This window comes from Triticum urartu, chromosome 1A (genome assembly GCF_056163025.1).
Source record: "Triticum urartu cultivar PI428250 chromosome 1A, HENAU_Tu73, whole genome shotgun sequence".
Taxonomy (NCBI): domain Eukaryota; kingdom Viridiplantae; phylum Streptophyta; class Magnoliopsida; order Poales; family Poaceae; genus Triticum; species Triticum urartu.
This window is the reverse complement of record NC_141873.1, coordinates 470,230,299-470,247,828: the sequence shown is the minus strand read 5'-3', so window position 1 is coordinate 470,247,828 and position 17,530 is coordinate 470,230,299.

Genomic DNA, 17,530 nt, shown 5'->3' with positions numbered 1-17,530 from the left:
CATTAAAATTCTTTTGTGAATTCATAAAATCTTTAATACTATTATCAAATTCAGAGGGCATCTTATTATAATTTCCATAAGAGTTGTTGTAGGAATTCCCATAATTATTAGAAGGATTACTAGGATATGGCCTAGGATTAAAATTCCCTCTATAAGCGTTGTTACCAAAATTATTCCTACCAACAAAATGCACATCCATAGATTCATTATTATTCTCAATCAAAGTAGACAAAGGCATATCATTAAGATCAGAAGAAACACTCTTAGTAGCAAACTATTTCATAAGTTCATCCATCTTTCCACTTAACACATTGATTTCTTCTATCGCATGCACTTTTCTATTAGAAGTTCTTTCAGTATGCCATTGAGAATAATTAACCATAATATTATCTATGAGTTTAGTAGCATCTCCTAAAGTGATTTCCATAAAAGTACCTCCCGCGGCCGAATCTAAAAGATTTCTAGAAGCAAAATTCAATCCGGCATAAAATTTTTGTATAATCATCCACAATTCAAACCATGAGTAGGGCAATTACGTATCATTAATTTCATTCTCTCGCAAGCTTGTGCAACATGTTCATGATCAAGTTGCTTAAAATTCATAATATCGTTTCTAAGAGAGATGATCTTAGCGGGAGGGAAATACTTAGAGATAAAAGCATCTTTGCACTTGTTCCAGGAATCAATACTATTTTTAGGCAAAGACGAAAACCAAGCTTTAGCACGATCTCTAAGCGAAAAAGGAAATAGCTTCAATTTAATGACATCATTATCGACATCTTTTTTCTTTTGCATATCACATAAATCAATGAAGCTATTCAGATGAGTAGCGGCATCTTCACTAGGAAGGCCAGCGAATTGATCTTTCATAACAAGATTCAACAAAGCAGCATTGATTTCAGAAGATTCAGTATTGGCGAGAGGAGCAATTGGAGTGCTAAGGAAATCATTATTATTGGTATTGGTGAAGTCACGCAATTTGGTAGTATCTTGAGCCATCGCGACAAACAAGCAAACAAACTAGCACACAAGCAAACAAAGGCAAACGGGCAAAAGAGGCAAATAGAGAGGGAGGATAGAGAGAGAGGGCGAATAAAATGGCAAGGGTGAATTGGGGGGAGAGGAAAACAAGAGGCAAATGGCAAATAATGTAATGCGAGAGATAGGGATTGTGATGGGTACTTGGTATGTTGACTTTTTGCGTAGACTCCCCGGCAACGGCGCCAGAAATTCTTCTTGCTACCTCTTGAGCTTGTGTTGGATTTCCCCGAAGAGGAAAGGATGATGCAGCAGAGTAGCGTAAGTATTTCCCTCAGTTTTTGAGAACCAAGGTATCAATCCAGTAGGAGGCCACGCTCAAGTCCCTCGTACCTGCACAAAACGATAGCTACTCCCAACCAACGCGATTAGGGGTTGTCAATCCCTTCACGGTCACTTACGGGAGTGAGATCTGATAGATATAATATTTTTGGTATAAAGATGCAAAGTGAAAAGTAAAGGCAAAGTAAAAAGCAAAGCAAGATTAAAGTAATGGAGATTGATATGATGAGAATAGACCCGGGGGCCATAGGTTTCACTAGTGGCTTCTCTCAAGAGCATAAGTATTCTACGGTGGGTGAACAAATTACTATTGAGCAATTGGCAAAATTGAGTATAGTTATGAGAATATCTAGGCATGATCATGTATATAGGCATCACGTCCGTGACAAGTAGACCGAAACGATTCTGCATCTACTACTATTACTCCACTCATCGACCGCTATCCAGCATGCATCTAGAGTATTAAGTTAAAAACAGAGTAACGCCTTAAGCAAGATGACATGATGTAGAGAGATAAATTCATGCAATATGAAATAAACCCCATCTTGTTATCCTCGATGGCAATGATGCAATACGTGCCTTGCTGCCCCTTATGTCACTGGGAAAGGACACCGCAAGATCGAACCCAAAGCTAAGCACTTCTCCCATGGCAAGAACTACCAATCTAGTTGGCCAAACCAAACGGATAATTCGAAGAGACTTGCAAAGATAACCAATCATACATAAAAGAATTCAGAGAAGATTCAAATATTATTCATAGATAGACTTGATCATAAACCCACAATTCATTGGTCTCAACAAACACACCGCAAAAAGAAGATTACATCGAATAGATCTCCACAGGAGAGGGGGAGAACTTTGTATTGAGATTCAAAGAGAGAGAGAGAGAGAAGAAGCCATCTAGCTGCTAACTATGGACCCGAAGAGGCTGTGATGATGTATAAGCCCTTCGTCATGACGGCCCTCTTCCAGCGGAGCTCCGGAACAGGCCCCAAGATGGGATCTTGTGGATACAGAAAGTTGCGGCGGTGGAAATTGGTTTTTGGCTCTGTATCTGTTCATTTGGGGGTATGTAGGTATATATAGGAGGAAGCAGTACGTCGGTGGAGCTCCGAAGGGCCCACGAGGCAGGGGGCGCGCCCTAGGGGGGCACCCCCCACCCTCATGACCGCCTGTTTTGTTCCTTGGCGTAGGGTCCAAGTCTCCTGGATGACGGCCCTCTTCCGACGGAGCTCCGAAACAGGCCCCAAGAAGGGATCTCTTGGATACATAAAGTTGCGGTGGTGGAATTAGGTTTTTGGCTCCGTATCTGTTCGTTTGGGGGTACGTAGGTACATATAGGAGGAAGGAGTACGTCGGTGGAGCTCCGAGGGGCCCTCGAGGCAGGGGGCACGCCCTAGGGGGGGGCGCCCCCACCCTCGTGACCACCTCTTTTGTTCCTTGGCGTAGGGTCCAAGTCTCCTGGATCACGTTCAGTGAGAAAATCATGTTCCCAAAGGTTTTATTCTGTTTGGACTCTGTTTGATATTCCGTTTCTTCGAAACACGCAAATAGGCAAAAAACAGCAATTCTGGGCTGGGCCTCCGGTTAATAGGTTAGTCCCAAAAGTAACATAAAAGTGGAAAATAAAGCCCAATATAGTCCAAAACAGTAGATAATATAGCATGGAGCAATCAAAAATTATAGATACGTTGGAGACGTTTCAGAAATCAATATCAAACGGAGTCCAAATGCCACGAAACTCCACGATGATTTTTATGGCCCAAAAGGAAGCAGATGGGCCCTGGTTGCACCTAGGGGGGAGTCCTGAGGGGACAACCCACTAGGGCATGCCAGGTGGCCCTGGCGCGCCCTGGTGGGTTGTGCCCACCTTGGGTACCCCTCGGACTGCCTCTTTGCTCTATAAATACCCCAAAAATACCAGAACCCTAGAAGCGTCAACGAAATATTCATCCAGCCGCTGCAGAGTCCAGAACCACCAGATCCAATCTAGATACCATCTCGGATGTGGTTCACCACCTCCATTGGTGCCTATCCAAAGATGCTTGAGTAGTTCTTTGTAGACCTTCGAGTCCGTAGTTAGTAGCTAGATGGCTTTCTCTCTCTCGCTGAATTCTCAATACATTGGTCTCTTGGAGATCCATATGATGTAACTCTTTTTGCGGCGTGTTTGTTGGGATCTAATGAACTTCGAGTTTATGATCAGTTATATCTTTTTATATCCATGAAAGTTATTTGAGTTTATTTGATCTCTTATATGCATGATCTCTAATAGCCTCGTATTTCTTCTATTATATTTGGGTTTTGTTTGGCCAACTTGAACTATTTATCTTGCAATGGGAAGAGGTGCCCAGTAGTGTGTTCGATCTTATGGTGCTTGATCCTAGTGCCAGAAAGGGAACCGATACGTATGTATCGTCGCTACTAAGGATAAAAAGACGAGATCTATATCTACCGCCATATAGATAAACAGATCTTGTCTACATCATGTCATCGCTCTTATTACATTACTCTGTTTTCCATGAACTTAATACACTAGATGCATGCTAGATAGCGGTCGATGTGTGGAGTAATAGTAGTAGATGCAGGCAGGAGTCGGTCTACTAATCTTGGACGTGATGCCTATGTAATGATCATTGCCTAGATATCGTCATGAGTATTTGAAGTTCTATCAATTGCCCAACATTAATTTGTTTACCCACCATTTGCTATCTTTCTCAAGAGAAGCCACTAGTGAAACCTACGGCCCTTGGGTCTTCTTTCTCATATATTTGCTTTGTGATCTATTTTATTTGCTCTTTTTATTCAGATCTATTAAACCAAAAATACAAAAATACTTTTCTACACTTTATTTTATTTGCGATCTATTCATTCCATCTATTACAATTTTATCCCGTCATTACGCAATTTCCGGCGCCATACCCCCGAAAGGGATTGACAACCCCTTTAACAGGCCCAGTTGCGAGGTGTTGTTATTTGTGCGCAAGGGCTGTTTACGTTGTGTTGCTTGGTTCTCCTACTGGTTCGATAACCTTGGTTTCATTTCTGAGGGAAAAACTACCGCCGTTGTACTGCATCATCCCTTCCTCTTTGGGTAAATACCAATGTAGCTTCAAGCGACATCGAAAGGAATTTCTGGCGCCATTCCCGGGGAGGATTTTCAACATATACCAGGTTCCTAATCACAAATCTCATCTCCTTGTAATTTACATTATTTGCCATTTGCCTCTCGTTTTCCTCTCCCCCACTTCACAAAATTTTCCATTTTATTCGCCTCTCTTTTTCCGTTCGACATTTTCTTGCCAGATGTGTTTTTGAGTGCAATCTTATTGTGTAGACATCATGACTCAAGAGAACACCAAGTTATATGATTTCTCAAATACCAACAACAATGATTTTATTGGCACTCTCCTTGCTCTTCCCGCCACTAGTGCAGAGACTTGTGATATCAATACTGCTTTGCTGAATCTTGTTATGAAAGACCAATTTTCCGGTACTCCTAATGAGGATGCCGCGTCCCATCTTAATAACTTCGTGGAATTATGCGATATGCAAAAGAAAAAAAGATGTGGACAATGATGTGGTCAAGATGAAATTATTTCCATTTTCGTTGTGTGATTCTGCAAAAAATTGGTCCTCTTGTTTGCCCGGCAGTAGTATCGATTCTTGGAATAAGTGCAAAGATGCTTTTATCACTAAGTATTTTCCGCCCACAAAAATTATTTCCCTTAGAACTCAGATCATGAATTTCAAGAAACTTGAACATGAGCATGTTGCACAATCTTGGGAAAGGATGAAAATGATGCTAAGGAATTTCCCAAATCATGGGTTAAATCTTTGGATGATCATACAATTTTTTTATGAGGGGTTGAATTTTGGTTCTCGTAATCTTTTAGATTCTGCCGCGGTTGGTACTTTTATGGAAATTACTTTGGGTGAAGCCACCAAATTGTTTGATAATATCAATATAAATTATTCACAATGGCATACCGAAAGAGCTCCTACTAGTAAAAAAAGTTAATTCGATTGAAGAAATTTCTTCTTTGAGTGATAAAGTTGATGCTCTTATGAAATTGGTTGCTAGTAAAAGTGCTCCTATTGATTTTAATGATACACCTTTGTCTACTTTGATTGAGCAAAATAGTGATGCTATTGATGTGAATTTTATTTCTGGCAATAATTTCAACAACAATGCTTATAGAGGTAATTTTTATCCTAGGTCTTTTCCTAGTAATTCCTCTAATAATTATGGTAATTCCTATGGAAATCAATCTTACAATAATAATAGGAATACCTCTGACCTTGAGAATAATATTAAAGAATTTATCAACACACAAAATGTTTTCAACACTTACATAAAAGAAAAGTTGAATAAGATTGATGATTTGTCTAGAAGTGTTGATAGAATTGCTCATGATGTGGAAAATCTCAAGATGAATTTTTTTGTGCCTAAGGTAGATGAATCAATTAAATCTCTTTATGTTTCTATGGATTGAAGTAAGAAAAGAACTGCTATGCTTAGAGCTAAAAGAGAATTTTTAGAAAAAGCTTTTTCTAGTGATTATTCTTGCAAAAGTGATGGAGATCTTAAAATGATTGGTGTTTCTTTTATTGATTCCTTGTTTAGTAAAGTTAAGAATGATGAAAAAGGGACTAGAGAAGAGTCAACTTTAGGTAGAAGGCATCCCAATATTTCGGAGGGTGAAAATCTTGTTGAGAAAATTGATGAAAGTGGGTTTGGAGAGGGAAAAACTTTAGCTAGTGATGCACCCACTCTTTTGGATTACAAAGACCTTAATGATGATAGTTGCTCTTTGCTTGATTGTATTTCTTTGTGGCAATCCATACTAAATTCACCCCATGCTTATGAACAAAATAAAGCTTTTACTAAACATATTGTTGATGCTACGATGAAAGCTTTGGAAGAAAATTTGGAATTAGAAGTTACAATTCCTAGAAAATTGCATGATGAGTGGGAACCTACTATCAAAGTCAATATTAAAAATTATGAGTGTTTTGCTTTGTGTGATTTGGGTTCTAGTGTTTCTACAATTCCAAAATCTTTATTTGATGTGCTTGGCCTTACCAATCTTGAAGAATGTTCTTTGAATTTGCACTTGGCGGATTCTACTATTAAAAAGCCTATGGGAAGAATTAATGATGTTCTTATTATTGCAAATAGGAACTATGTGCCCATAGATTTTATTGTTCTTGATATTGATTGCAATCCGTCTTATCCAATTATTCTTGGTAGACCGTTTTTACGCACCATTGATGCCGTGATTGATATGAAAGAAGGCAATATTAAGTTCCAATTTCCTTTAAGGAAAGGTATGAATTTTTTTCCTAGAATAAAAATCATGCCACCTTACGAATCAATCATGAGGAAATCTTATGGATCTCGAACCGAAGATGAAAAACTTAGATCCTTGCTTTATGCCTAGCTAAGGGCGTAAAACTATAGCGCTTGTTGGGAGGCAACCCAATGAATAAAATTTATTTTTGCTTTTTGCTTTCTGTTCTTAAGTGTTTACACCATTATGCTGCTATAATGATTGTATTTTTTATGTTTTAATTAGTGTTTGTGCTCAAGTAAACAATTATCATTTTTTACCAGGGAGGGATAAAATACCCATTCCAATTGCAGTAGATCAATATACAAATTAATCAGGTCGTCCTAATTTGGATTTTTGGAGTTACAGAAGTATTCGAAATAATCAGATTGCTACAGACTGTTCTGTTTTGACAGATTCTGTTTTCTTTGTGTTGTGTGCTTATTTTGATGGCTCTATGGTTTTCTTTGATGAGTTTTTGCCATAGAAAAGTTGGAATGCATTAGATATAATACAAAAAAAATATGAATTGGTTTGATACAGCACTTATAGTAGTGGTTTATTATTCTTATACTAACGGATTTCACGAAGGTTTTTGTTGAGTTTTGTGTGATTGAAGTTTTCAAGTTTTGGGTTATCTTACGATGGATGAAGGAAGGATGTAAGAGCCTAAGCTTGGGTATGCCCCGGCATCCCAAGCTATTATCCAAGAATGAGCAACCAACTAAGCTTGGGGATGCCCCCGAGTGGCATCCCCGCTTTCTTCCAACAACTATCGGTATTTTACTCGAGACTATATTTTTATTCGTCACATGATATGTGTTTTGCTTGGAGCGTCTTGTATGATATGTGTCTTTGCTTGTTTTATTTTGTGTTTTAATTCATCAATCCTTGCTGGATAAACCTATTTGAGAGAGCCAAAATTATGTCATGACTTGTTAGAATTGCTCTCTATGCTTCACTTAAATCTTTTATGAGCTAGGACTTGCTCTAGTGCTTCACTTATATATTTTTGAGCACAGTGTGCTTATTATTTTTGAAGAAATTCTCTCTTGCTTCACTTAAATTATTTTGAGAGAAAGAAGAAAAATTATGCTCATGATCTTCACTTATATTTGTTTGAGATTATGAAAAGCAACACATGAAAATTAGTCCCAAAGTGATACATATCCAAGAAGGATACAAATTAAACTTGATTCTTAGTAATAGTTTTGAGATATGATGATGTGATATGTGAGTTATGTTGATGACTAATTGTGCTCTAGTAAGGATATTGGTGTTAAGGTTTGTGATTCCCTATGCATGCATGAAAGTCAATAATCATGCAATGAAAATTATATCCTACTTGTGGTGCATTATTCGGTGTTAATGATGCTTAATGCTTACTTATGAGATTATTCGTTTCTTGCTTGGTCGCTTCTCAATATTTTTGCTAGCCTTCATTTTGCACCAAGTATGACCTCTACTTGTGCATCAAAAATCCTTTAAACCAGTTTTGCCACATGATTCCACTATATCTACCTATATGCGGTATTCTTTTGCCGTTCTAAGCAAATTTGCATGTGCCATCTCTAATTTTCAAAATAAACTCCTCTTTTGTGTGTTTATTTCGCTCGCGGAGCGGTGAGAGGTGGCTAATATTTTCCATGCTAGATGTGTTTATTCTCAAGATGAGTGTTTATTCACTTGTCATTGCACGAGAGTAAGGCAAAGGTATTAGGGATGCCCAGTCCCGAAATGCAAAAACAAATGAATTTACTTTATGTTGTTAAATAATAAATTCCTTGGAAAGTGTTGGTATGGAGGGCACCCGTGGATACGGCTAGCCATGGAAAGTGAAAGTAATGGTGGAAAAAGGAATAAACTTTATTTTCTGTTTGGGAACCCACTATGACATATCTAGCATGGAAAGTATTCGGAACTCTAAGTCATTTTCATTGGTGGGATGGATACACCTCCCAAAATGTTTTATCTCTAATTTTTTGCTTTGAGCTCTGGCACCTCTACAAATCCCTACTTCCCTCCGCGAAGGGCCTTTCTTTTACTTTATGCAATTTTTATTTTTGAAATTTGAGTCTCCACCTTTTCTTATAAAAGCACCAACTAGGAGGCAATATGATCATGCTTAAGTATTGGGTGTAGTTAATATTCGAGTGTGTTTCATGAATGGATCAATGTTTGAGCATGATGGGCTAGGGATAACTTGTTTTAGCATTGATATTTTGAAAAACATGGTTGCTTGTTGATATGCTTGAGTATCTAAATTATTATGTCAAAGCTAGACTATTGCTTTGAATCACATAAAAGTCCAAATGTCCATGCTATAAAGAAAAGAATATGATATGACATGATGAACAGCACTCCACATCAAAAAATCTGTTTTTTTCACTTACCTACTCGAGGACGAGTAGGAGTTAAGCTTGAGGATGCTGATACGTCTCCAACGTATCTAAATTTTTTGATTGTTCCATGCTGTTTTATTATGAATCTTCGATGTTTTATAATCATGTTATAGTCATTTTATATCATTTTTGGTACTAACCTATTGAATAGTGCCAAGTGCCAGTTGCTTTTTTTTCCATCGCAGGAAATCAATATCAAACAGAGTCCAAATACCACGAAACGCCGCGATGATTTTTTATGGGCCAGATGGAAGCAGATGGGCCCTGGTTGCACCTGGGGCGGTCCCGAGGAGGGGACAACCCTCCAGGGTGCGGCAGGAGACCCTAGCGCACCCTGGTGGGTTGTGCCGACCTCGGGTACCCCCCGGACCGCCTCGTTGCTCTATAAATACCCCCAAAATACCAGAACCCTAGAAGCGTCGACGAAATATTCATCCAGCCGCCGCAGAGTCCAGAACCACCAAATCCAATCTAGACACCATCTCGGATGGGGTTCACCACCTCCATTGGTGTAACACCCACAATGCGGCTATATCTCCCACGTGTCGGGGCACTACTTAGAGGCATAGCCGCATGGTAGTTTTGTCGCAAGAGGGATACTCTTCACACAATCCCATGTACTAAATAAGTAAGGGATAAAGAGTTGGCTTACAATCTCCACTTCACACAATACATAAATAATTCATACATCATCCAAATACACTCAAAGACCGACTACGACCAAATCAAACAGAAAATGAAGGTAAACCCCAAATGCTAGATCCCCGATCGTCCCAACTGGGTTCCACTACTGATCATCAGGAAACGAAACATAGTAATGACCTAGATCCTTGTCGAATTCCCACTTGAGTTTAGTAGCATCACCTGCACTAGTATCCTCGGCACCTGCAAATGTTTGGAAGTATCCGTGAGTCACGAGGACTCAACAATCTCACACCCGTGAGATCAAAGACTATTTAGGCTTATGGGTATTAGAAGGTAGTGAGGTGGAGCTGCAGCAAGCACTAAGCATATATGGTGGCTAACATATGCAAATAAGAGCGATAAGAGAAGCAACGCAATGGTTGACAAGCTAGAAGTGATCAAGAAGTGATCCTGAAACTACTTACGTTCAAGCATAACACAAGTCCGTGTTCACTTCCCGGACTCCGCCGAAAAGAGACCATCACGGCTACACACACGGTTGATTCATTTTAATTAAGTCAAGTGTCAAGTTCTCTACAACCAGATATTAACAAATTCCCATCTGCCACATAACCGCGGGCACGGCTCTCAAAAGTTTTTACCTGCAGGGGTGTCCCAACTTATCCCATCACAAGCTCTCTCGGTCAACAAAGGATATTCCTTCTCCCGGAAAGACCCGATTAGTCTCGGAATCCTGGTTACAAGACATTTCGACAATGGTGAAACAAGACCAACAAAGCCGACCGATGTGCCAACAAATCCCGATAGGAGTCACACGTATCTCGTTCTCAGGGCACACCGGATGGGACAAGCTACGAGTAAAACCAGCCCTCAAGTTTCCTCGAGGTGGCCCTGGAGGCTGCCCGTTTTGGACCAACACTCAGAGGAGCACTGGCCCGGGGGGGTTTAAAATAAAGATGACCCTTGAGTCTGCAGAACCCAAGGGAAAGGTATATGGTGGTAGGTATGCAAATGGTAAAACCAAGGTTGGGCCTTGCTGGAGGAGTTTTATTCAAAGCGAACTGTCAAGGGGTCCCATGAATTCCCAACCGCGTAAGGAACGTAAAATCAAGGAACATAACACCGGTATGACGGAAACTAGGGCGATAAGAGTGGAACAAAACACCAGAAAAAATGCCGAGCCTTCCACCCTTTACCAAGTATATAGATGCATTAGTTAAATAAGAGATATTGTGATATCCCAACATATCCATGTTCCAACATGGAACAAACTTCAACTTCACCTGCAACTAGCAACACTATAAGAGGGGCTGAGCAAAAGCGGTAACATAGCCAAACAACGGTTTGCTAGGAAGGTGGATTAGAGGATTGACATGGCAATATGGGAGGCATGATATAACAAGTGGTAGGTAGCGTGACATAGCGATAGAACGAACAACTAGCAAGCAAAGATAGAAGTGATCGAGGGTATGGTCATCTTGCCTACAAAGTTCTCAGGGTTGTCAAAAGCTTGATCCTCATTAGCGTACTCAACAGGTTCCTCGTTCACGTACTCGTCCCCCGGCTCTACCCAAGGCAAGAACACAAGCAAAGGAACAACAATCAATCATGGTGCAATGCACAAGCAACATGATGCAATACATGGCATGATATGCAATGCATATGCGTGTTCTGGAAGGGAAAGAATGATCAAGGCATCAACTTGGCAAACCAAGTATGCCGCTGGAAAGATGAGGTGATTACGGTCGAAATCGATAGAAGGATCACCGGAAACGGATGCACGGTTTGCAAATGGCAAGCAAAACAAGAATGACGCAAATCTGCGATTAACAGCATGATGCCACTTAGAATGCAACAAGAAACTAAGCTACTGCACTCCAACATAGCAACAAGGCATATGGAAGTAATGTACAAGAGATGCTTGACAAAACATGAACACTGAGTTATGGCTAAAGCACACTACAACAGGTTCAAACAAGCATGGCAAAAGTGGAAAAGATAACAACTTCACAGACTTAGTGAAAATACTAACAATGTCAAAAACAACATCAGGAACCAAAGTTTAGAGCTAGCAAACAACATGCTACAGGAACATATCATAGCAAACAAAGGAGTGTCATGATTCTACTAAATGCATAGAACAAAACTCCCTTACTGAACATGAGCCAAAAAGGCACATAAAATATGATGGTACCCATGTAAACATAGCAAGTTTTATTAACAGTTCAAGACTTGGAAGAAAAACATAGCATGGCATAAACATATTCATGATAGCAACTTTCCGAGCTCATGCCGCTCACCACAAAGCATTACATGACAACACAAGCATACCAACAGTAAGGAGACATGTTCATGAAGCTAAATATGGCAAGATCAAGTTCATAGGATGCACAGATCACTAGTAAAACACATGGACATATTGATTAACATGTTAACAATCTACCAGGAATAATATATAGCAAAAGTAGAGAAATAAAATGACATGCTAGAGCACTCCATAATTTCAACCAGGGGCATTAATGGATAGAGCATAACCACATGTTCAAAACACCCTACCTGAAGTATCTAAAAATAAGCATGGATCTCATGGTAGCATCAAGTTTACATGGCATCAGAATAACAGCAGGAAAAGGAAAATCCTAAGTCCCTGAAAATAGTAACATCATGGAGCCTAATTTGCATGCTTGTGCTAGTCACGACATTGATCACAAAAATACAAGACTTGCACCCCTGTAAAGATTTCATGTTTTAGTTCAAAACACATGTAGATCTCATGCTCAAAGGATGCACACATCAAATGCAACAAAAATGACAAATCACCATGTTCTGTTAAGAACCAGCAGTTAACATTTTGTAGCACTCTTGCAACATTGAAAATGACATCATAATGGATAGTAACGTGCATGTAAATGCTGCTAACATGAAGAGCTCAACGAGACGAACATTTTGACATATCATATGCATGATGTGGAGCCACGGTCACCGAGATACGACATGTCAAAGTGGGCATAAAAAATAACACAGATAAAGGACTTGGTGGAAATTCAACCTCGAGAAAAGTCAACGCGGGACGAGGTGATTTCGGGACGGAGTGGATCGGGACGGCGGGCGACGTTTGGATGGAGGGAGTGGTGTTTCTCGTCCACCCTCCGAGATGTCGCCGGAGTTTTCTTCGGAGTGGAGGAAGGCGGCGGCCGGAGACGCGGGGGCTCGCCGGGGTTGCGGGGAGCTCACCGAGGTGCGGTATCCGGCCAGATCTCGCCAGATCCGGCGCCGGTGGAGGCGGGAACGAGGCGGCATGGCGAGTCGACGATGGCGGCGGGGAGACGCAGGGCGCGACCGGACGGTGGTGGTGGCGAACGGCTGCAAGCGGCGAGCATCGCGGCGGAGGCAGCGGGGTTCGACACGGGGTGCATGGGCGGCTTCGGGCCGGAGGGCCGGCTGCGGGCCTCGGCGGGCTAGCGGCGGCTGGCGGGACGGTGGCGCGCCATGTGGCGGGCTGCGATTGGTCGGGGGCGGCCGAGCGGACGTGTCCAGCCAGAGCGGACGTGTTCGGATGCGCGGTGGAGGAGTGGATCTAGGGTTTCATCCGCGAAAAATGGAGGGGGAGTGTTTATATAGTCATAGGTAGCTAGGAGAGTCCAAATGTGGTGCAGTTTTCGGCCACACGATCGTGATCCAACGGCGGAGAACATGGAGGTGGTTTAGATGGGTTATTGGGCTGTTTTGGAGGGGTAATGGGTTGCAACACAAAAGAGGCTTTTGCGGTTACCCGGTTAACCGTTGGGGCATCAAACGACCTCCAAATGGAACGAAATTTGACACACAGTCTACCGGTGATGTACCAAGGCCACTAGACAAATCTCGACCCATTCCGAGAACGTTTTTATCCCGCTCACAAAAGAGACAAGAGGGGTGTCGGTGTCAAAACCGGCGGATCTCGGGTAGGGGGTCCCGAACTGTGCGTTTAGGATCGATGGTAACAGGAGACGGGGGACACGATGTTTACCCAGGTTCGCGCCCTGTCTATGGAGGTAATACCCTACGTCGTACTTGATTGATCTTGATGAATATGAGTGTTACAAGAGTTGATCTACCACGAGATTGTAATGGCTAAACCCTAGAAGCCTAGCCTATATGAACATGGTAATGAGTATATTCTTTTCAGACTAACCCCTCCGGTTTATAAAGACACTGGTGGGGATCTAGGGTTTACATAGAGTCGGTTACATAAGAAGGAATCTTCATAGTCGGTCGCCAAGCTTGCCTTCCACGCCAAGGAGAGTCCAATCCGGACATGGATACAGACTTTGGCGTTCATGTCTTCATAGCCCACCAGTCCGGCCCATGGATAACAGGTCGGACGCCCGAGGACCCCTGAGTCCAGGACTCTCTCATTAGCCCCTGAACCTGGCTTCAATGATGAGGAGTCCGGCGCGCAGATTGTCTTCGGCATTACAAGGCGGGTTCCCTTCTATCCGAACTTCAAGATAGTCTACGGATGCGATGATAGTATCTGGACCTATCACACACACCATACATAAACGCAGAGACAATATATTTTTAGACGAGTCTAATCTGCTGTCAGTTTTTTACAATATGACATCACATCTATCCGGTCATAATTTCGAACCGTATTTCATCTGCCGCTCCATGTTTCGAGGTGCGGTTACCATTGGCACGTCTTGTAGAAGCAGAGACCGTCTCCCCTTATCGTAGGATTCTCATTAATGCGGGCATGGGTAACCCAACTGTGTCGTTTATACAGCCCTTGGGAATAGGCGAATCTTAAGGCGAGTGAGGAGGCGTTTAATATTCGTTGGCTTTATAAGGGGATAAGGATTCCCTCTTCCTCTCTCATGCCCTCTCTCTATCTCCGCCTTTCCAATCTCGAGCTCCAGCGCCCAAGTTCTCATCTCCTTTCCACTCAAGCAACCACGTCCGGATCCGGAGGTCAAGGCAAGTGGATGGTCTCCTCCGTCAAGTAGGAGGACATTACTGAGCTTTGGGCGGCTGGATACTTGGCGAAGGAGATTACTCACCGCCTGCTGACCGAGGGACAAGTCGTCCCCATGCAGAACCCCACCGAGAGGGTAGTGTTCATCCCCCATTTCTTCCGCGGGCTTGGTTTTCCACTCCACCCTTTCGTCCATGATCTATCCCCGAATTCCTTCCTCAACATATCGGCGTTTATTGTCGTGTGTGAGGCTTTCCTTAACGTGAAGCCAAAGGTGGTGGATGGCCAGCACGCGGAGTGCGGAGGAGCCATAGTGAGCAAGCTGTCCAACGTCTCCTGGCCCAAAGGTACTTTTGTGGACACGGTAAAGGAGTGGCAGTAGTGGTTCTACATCACAGAACCTCGCCGAGTTCCGCTCCAGCGCTCCCATGCGACTCACCTCCTGGGTTGAGAAGAGTCTGGACTGTGGTTCCCCTGACGAGCTGATAGCGCTATAGACGCGCGTTCAAAGCATGGTAACCAAGAACGTTAAGCTCGTTGATGTGATCCAGGTGATGCTAGTTCGCCGGATCCTTCCATGCCAGCGCCGAAGCCATCCTCTGTGGGAGTTCAACCCGAAGAAGCACCAGACCTTGGTGAGGCTCTTCGAGACTACTCACGATGGTGCATGGAAGTTGCTCTTTAAGGGCAACGAGAAACCGCCGGCCGCAAATTTAGATCGCGGGCATAGCGCTAAACACGTCGCTAGCGAGGTATGTCTTTTTTGATGTATTCTCCACTTGTTTGTTTCAAGGATGATGCCTGAGCTTTTATTGTTGCTTTTTCAGGACCGGATGGAGAGGGCGAAGAGGATCCAGTGTCCGGCTCCGCTGCCTGAAGAACCGGTCATCCCGCATCTAGCGAAGAGAAGAAGGCCAAGAAGAAGGCCAAGGGGGCCAAGAGTGGCCGCCGTCGCAAGGGCATTTTGGACGTGACGTGCAAAGACAACGAAGCTCATTCCTCTGTCCCTGAGGACAATGGCGAGGAAGAGGAGGAGGAGGAGGAAAACAATCCTCCCCCTGAGGAGAGAAAGAAGAAGAGGGCGGCTTCGGCGCATCCGGAGGCGGAAACACCTAAGAAGGGGAAGGGCGCCCAGCGATCAACACCAGGTGGGATGTTGACAACAGTCCGGAACGACGCCCCCGCACCAAGCCCCAAGCCGCATCGTAAGTGACATGGCTTGCTCATGCACGCATCCGGCCCTTTCTCTTCATTATCTTGACATAGTTAATTGTACTATTGCAGTCCGGCCCGTGACCTTATCCAGCGATCCTCATCTGGAGGTTCGTTGGCTCCGTCGGAGATGGCGAGCATGTCGCCGCCGCCTTCTTATTCCTCCGGGGTTAAGGACGACACCGAAGTGTTATCTCGGAGGACCGCTCCGAACCGGGGAGGAGCCCAGGACACCGTCCGGGTGGCGCCACAAGGCGAGACCTCCACAGCCAGACACATGGAGGAGCCGAACCCCATGGAGACTGGCGAAGAGGGCCGCATCCAGTTCGGCCTTCAGCCGAATACGATGCCGGAGGCCCATATGGATCCGGAGTCGGGCGAGCGGCCCCCTTTGAAGGAGGGGGGTGCATCGTTTCCACCGGTGGCCCCTGTCCATCCAGGGGCACCGGATAACCTGATGGAGGCGCTACGAGACGCCTCCGTCATGGACTTGCACCATGTCCTTATGGGTGCTGTGACAGCCTGACTTTTGCCCTCTCTTATTTGCCTGATTTTCATTTGGATTTATTTTGAAAGTTGGGGTTTTTGAATCTTTTCATATGGACTTAGACACTTGGGTACCCTTGGCTATCACCCAATTGCATCATTCCCCTCTCTAATCATCATTCCACTTCTGATCCATCTCAAAATAATCTTGGGAATATTTTTCTTAAATGAAAAATATTCATTTTTCTTCTCTAAAACCCTAGCTAGTTTAATGAGCTCCAAAGCAACCCTCATTTTTCTTGCCCAAAAAAATCTGAGAAAATTCCCAAATATTCTTTGAACCCTTGGGCACCTCCTGAGCAAAAATATTTCATCACTTCTTGGAATATTTTTGCTACAGAAAATATTTTCTATTCTGGACAGAAATGGTGGTTTCTACAACAACTACCATTTTACTTGCTCCCTTGTGCCTGAATTTTCTTGTGCATCATCACCTTAGTAGATGATGGCTAGCCTCCAAAGCACAGCCCCCAACTCCCAGCCATTTGACCTCAGTAACATCTCAAAGTTACTGACCAGAAACTTACCTGGCGTGTAAAATATTCTCTACTGCATCTGGAGCCAAACCAAAGCGTGGTAACATTCAAAACTACCATGAACAACATGCTAGACATGAAGTTTGGGCTTAGGTTGGCATGTGGTCAGAGTTCACGCGGTGACCGCGTTCGTCCAGGCGTGCTGGCATGCAGCCGACGCTCTACGACGCGCCCGAGCCTCTGTTGATTGCGTGCTCGCTTCCCCGCCTACCTAAGCATGCCAAACTTCGCCACCATCCTCATCTCAACACCATTAACTCCCCCCTGGTGCTTGCCGACGCCAGAGCTCGCCGCAGCGAGCATGAGCACGGTCCGGCCAACCCAACAGTGCGGTGCGCACTGTGCTCGTCGCTTTCTCCTCGTTCCTGTGCTCGTCCCCGTTTGCCAACAATCTCCGCGTGAGCTGCCTCGCCTTCTCCCCCTCTCACTGACGCCGCTCGTCGCCGGGCGCCGTGGACGGGTGTCCACCGACGGAGCCTGAAACCCCCTCTCCTCTCGCCTATAAATGGAGCCGCCGCCATCCTCCTCGAGCACCATCGACCACTCCCACACACCCCACAAGCGCGTAGGAAACCATAG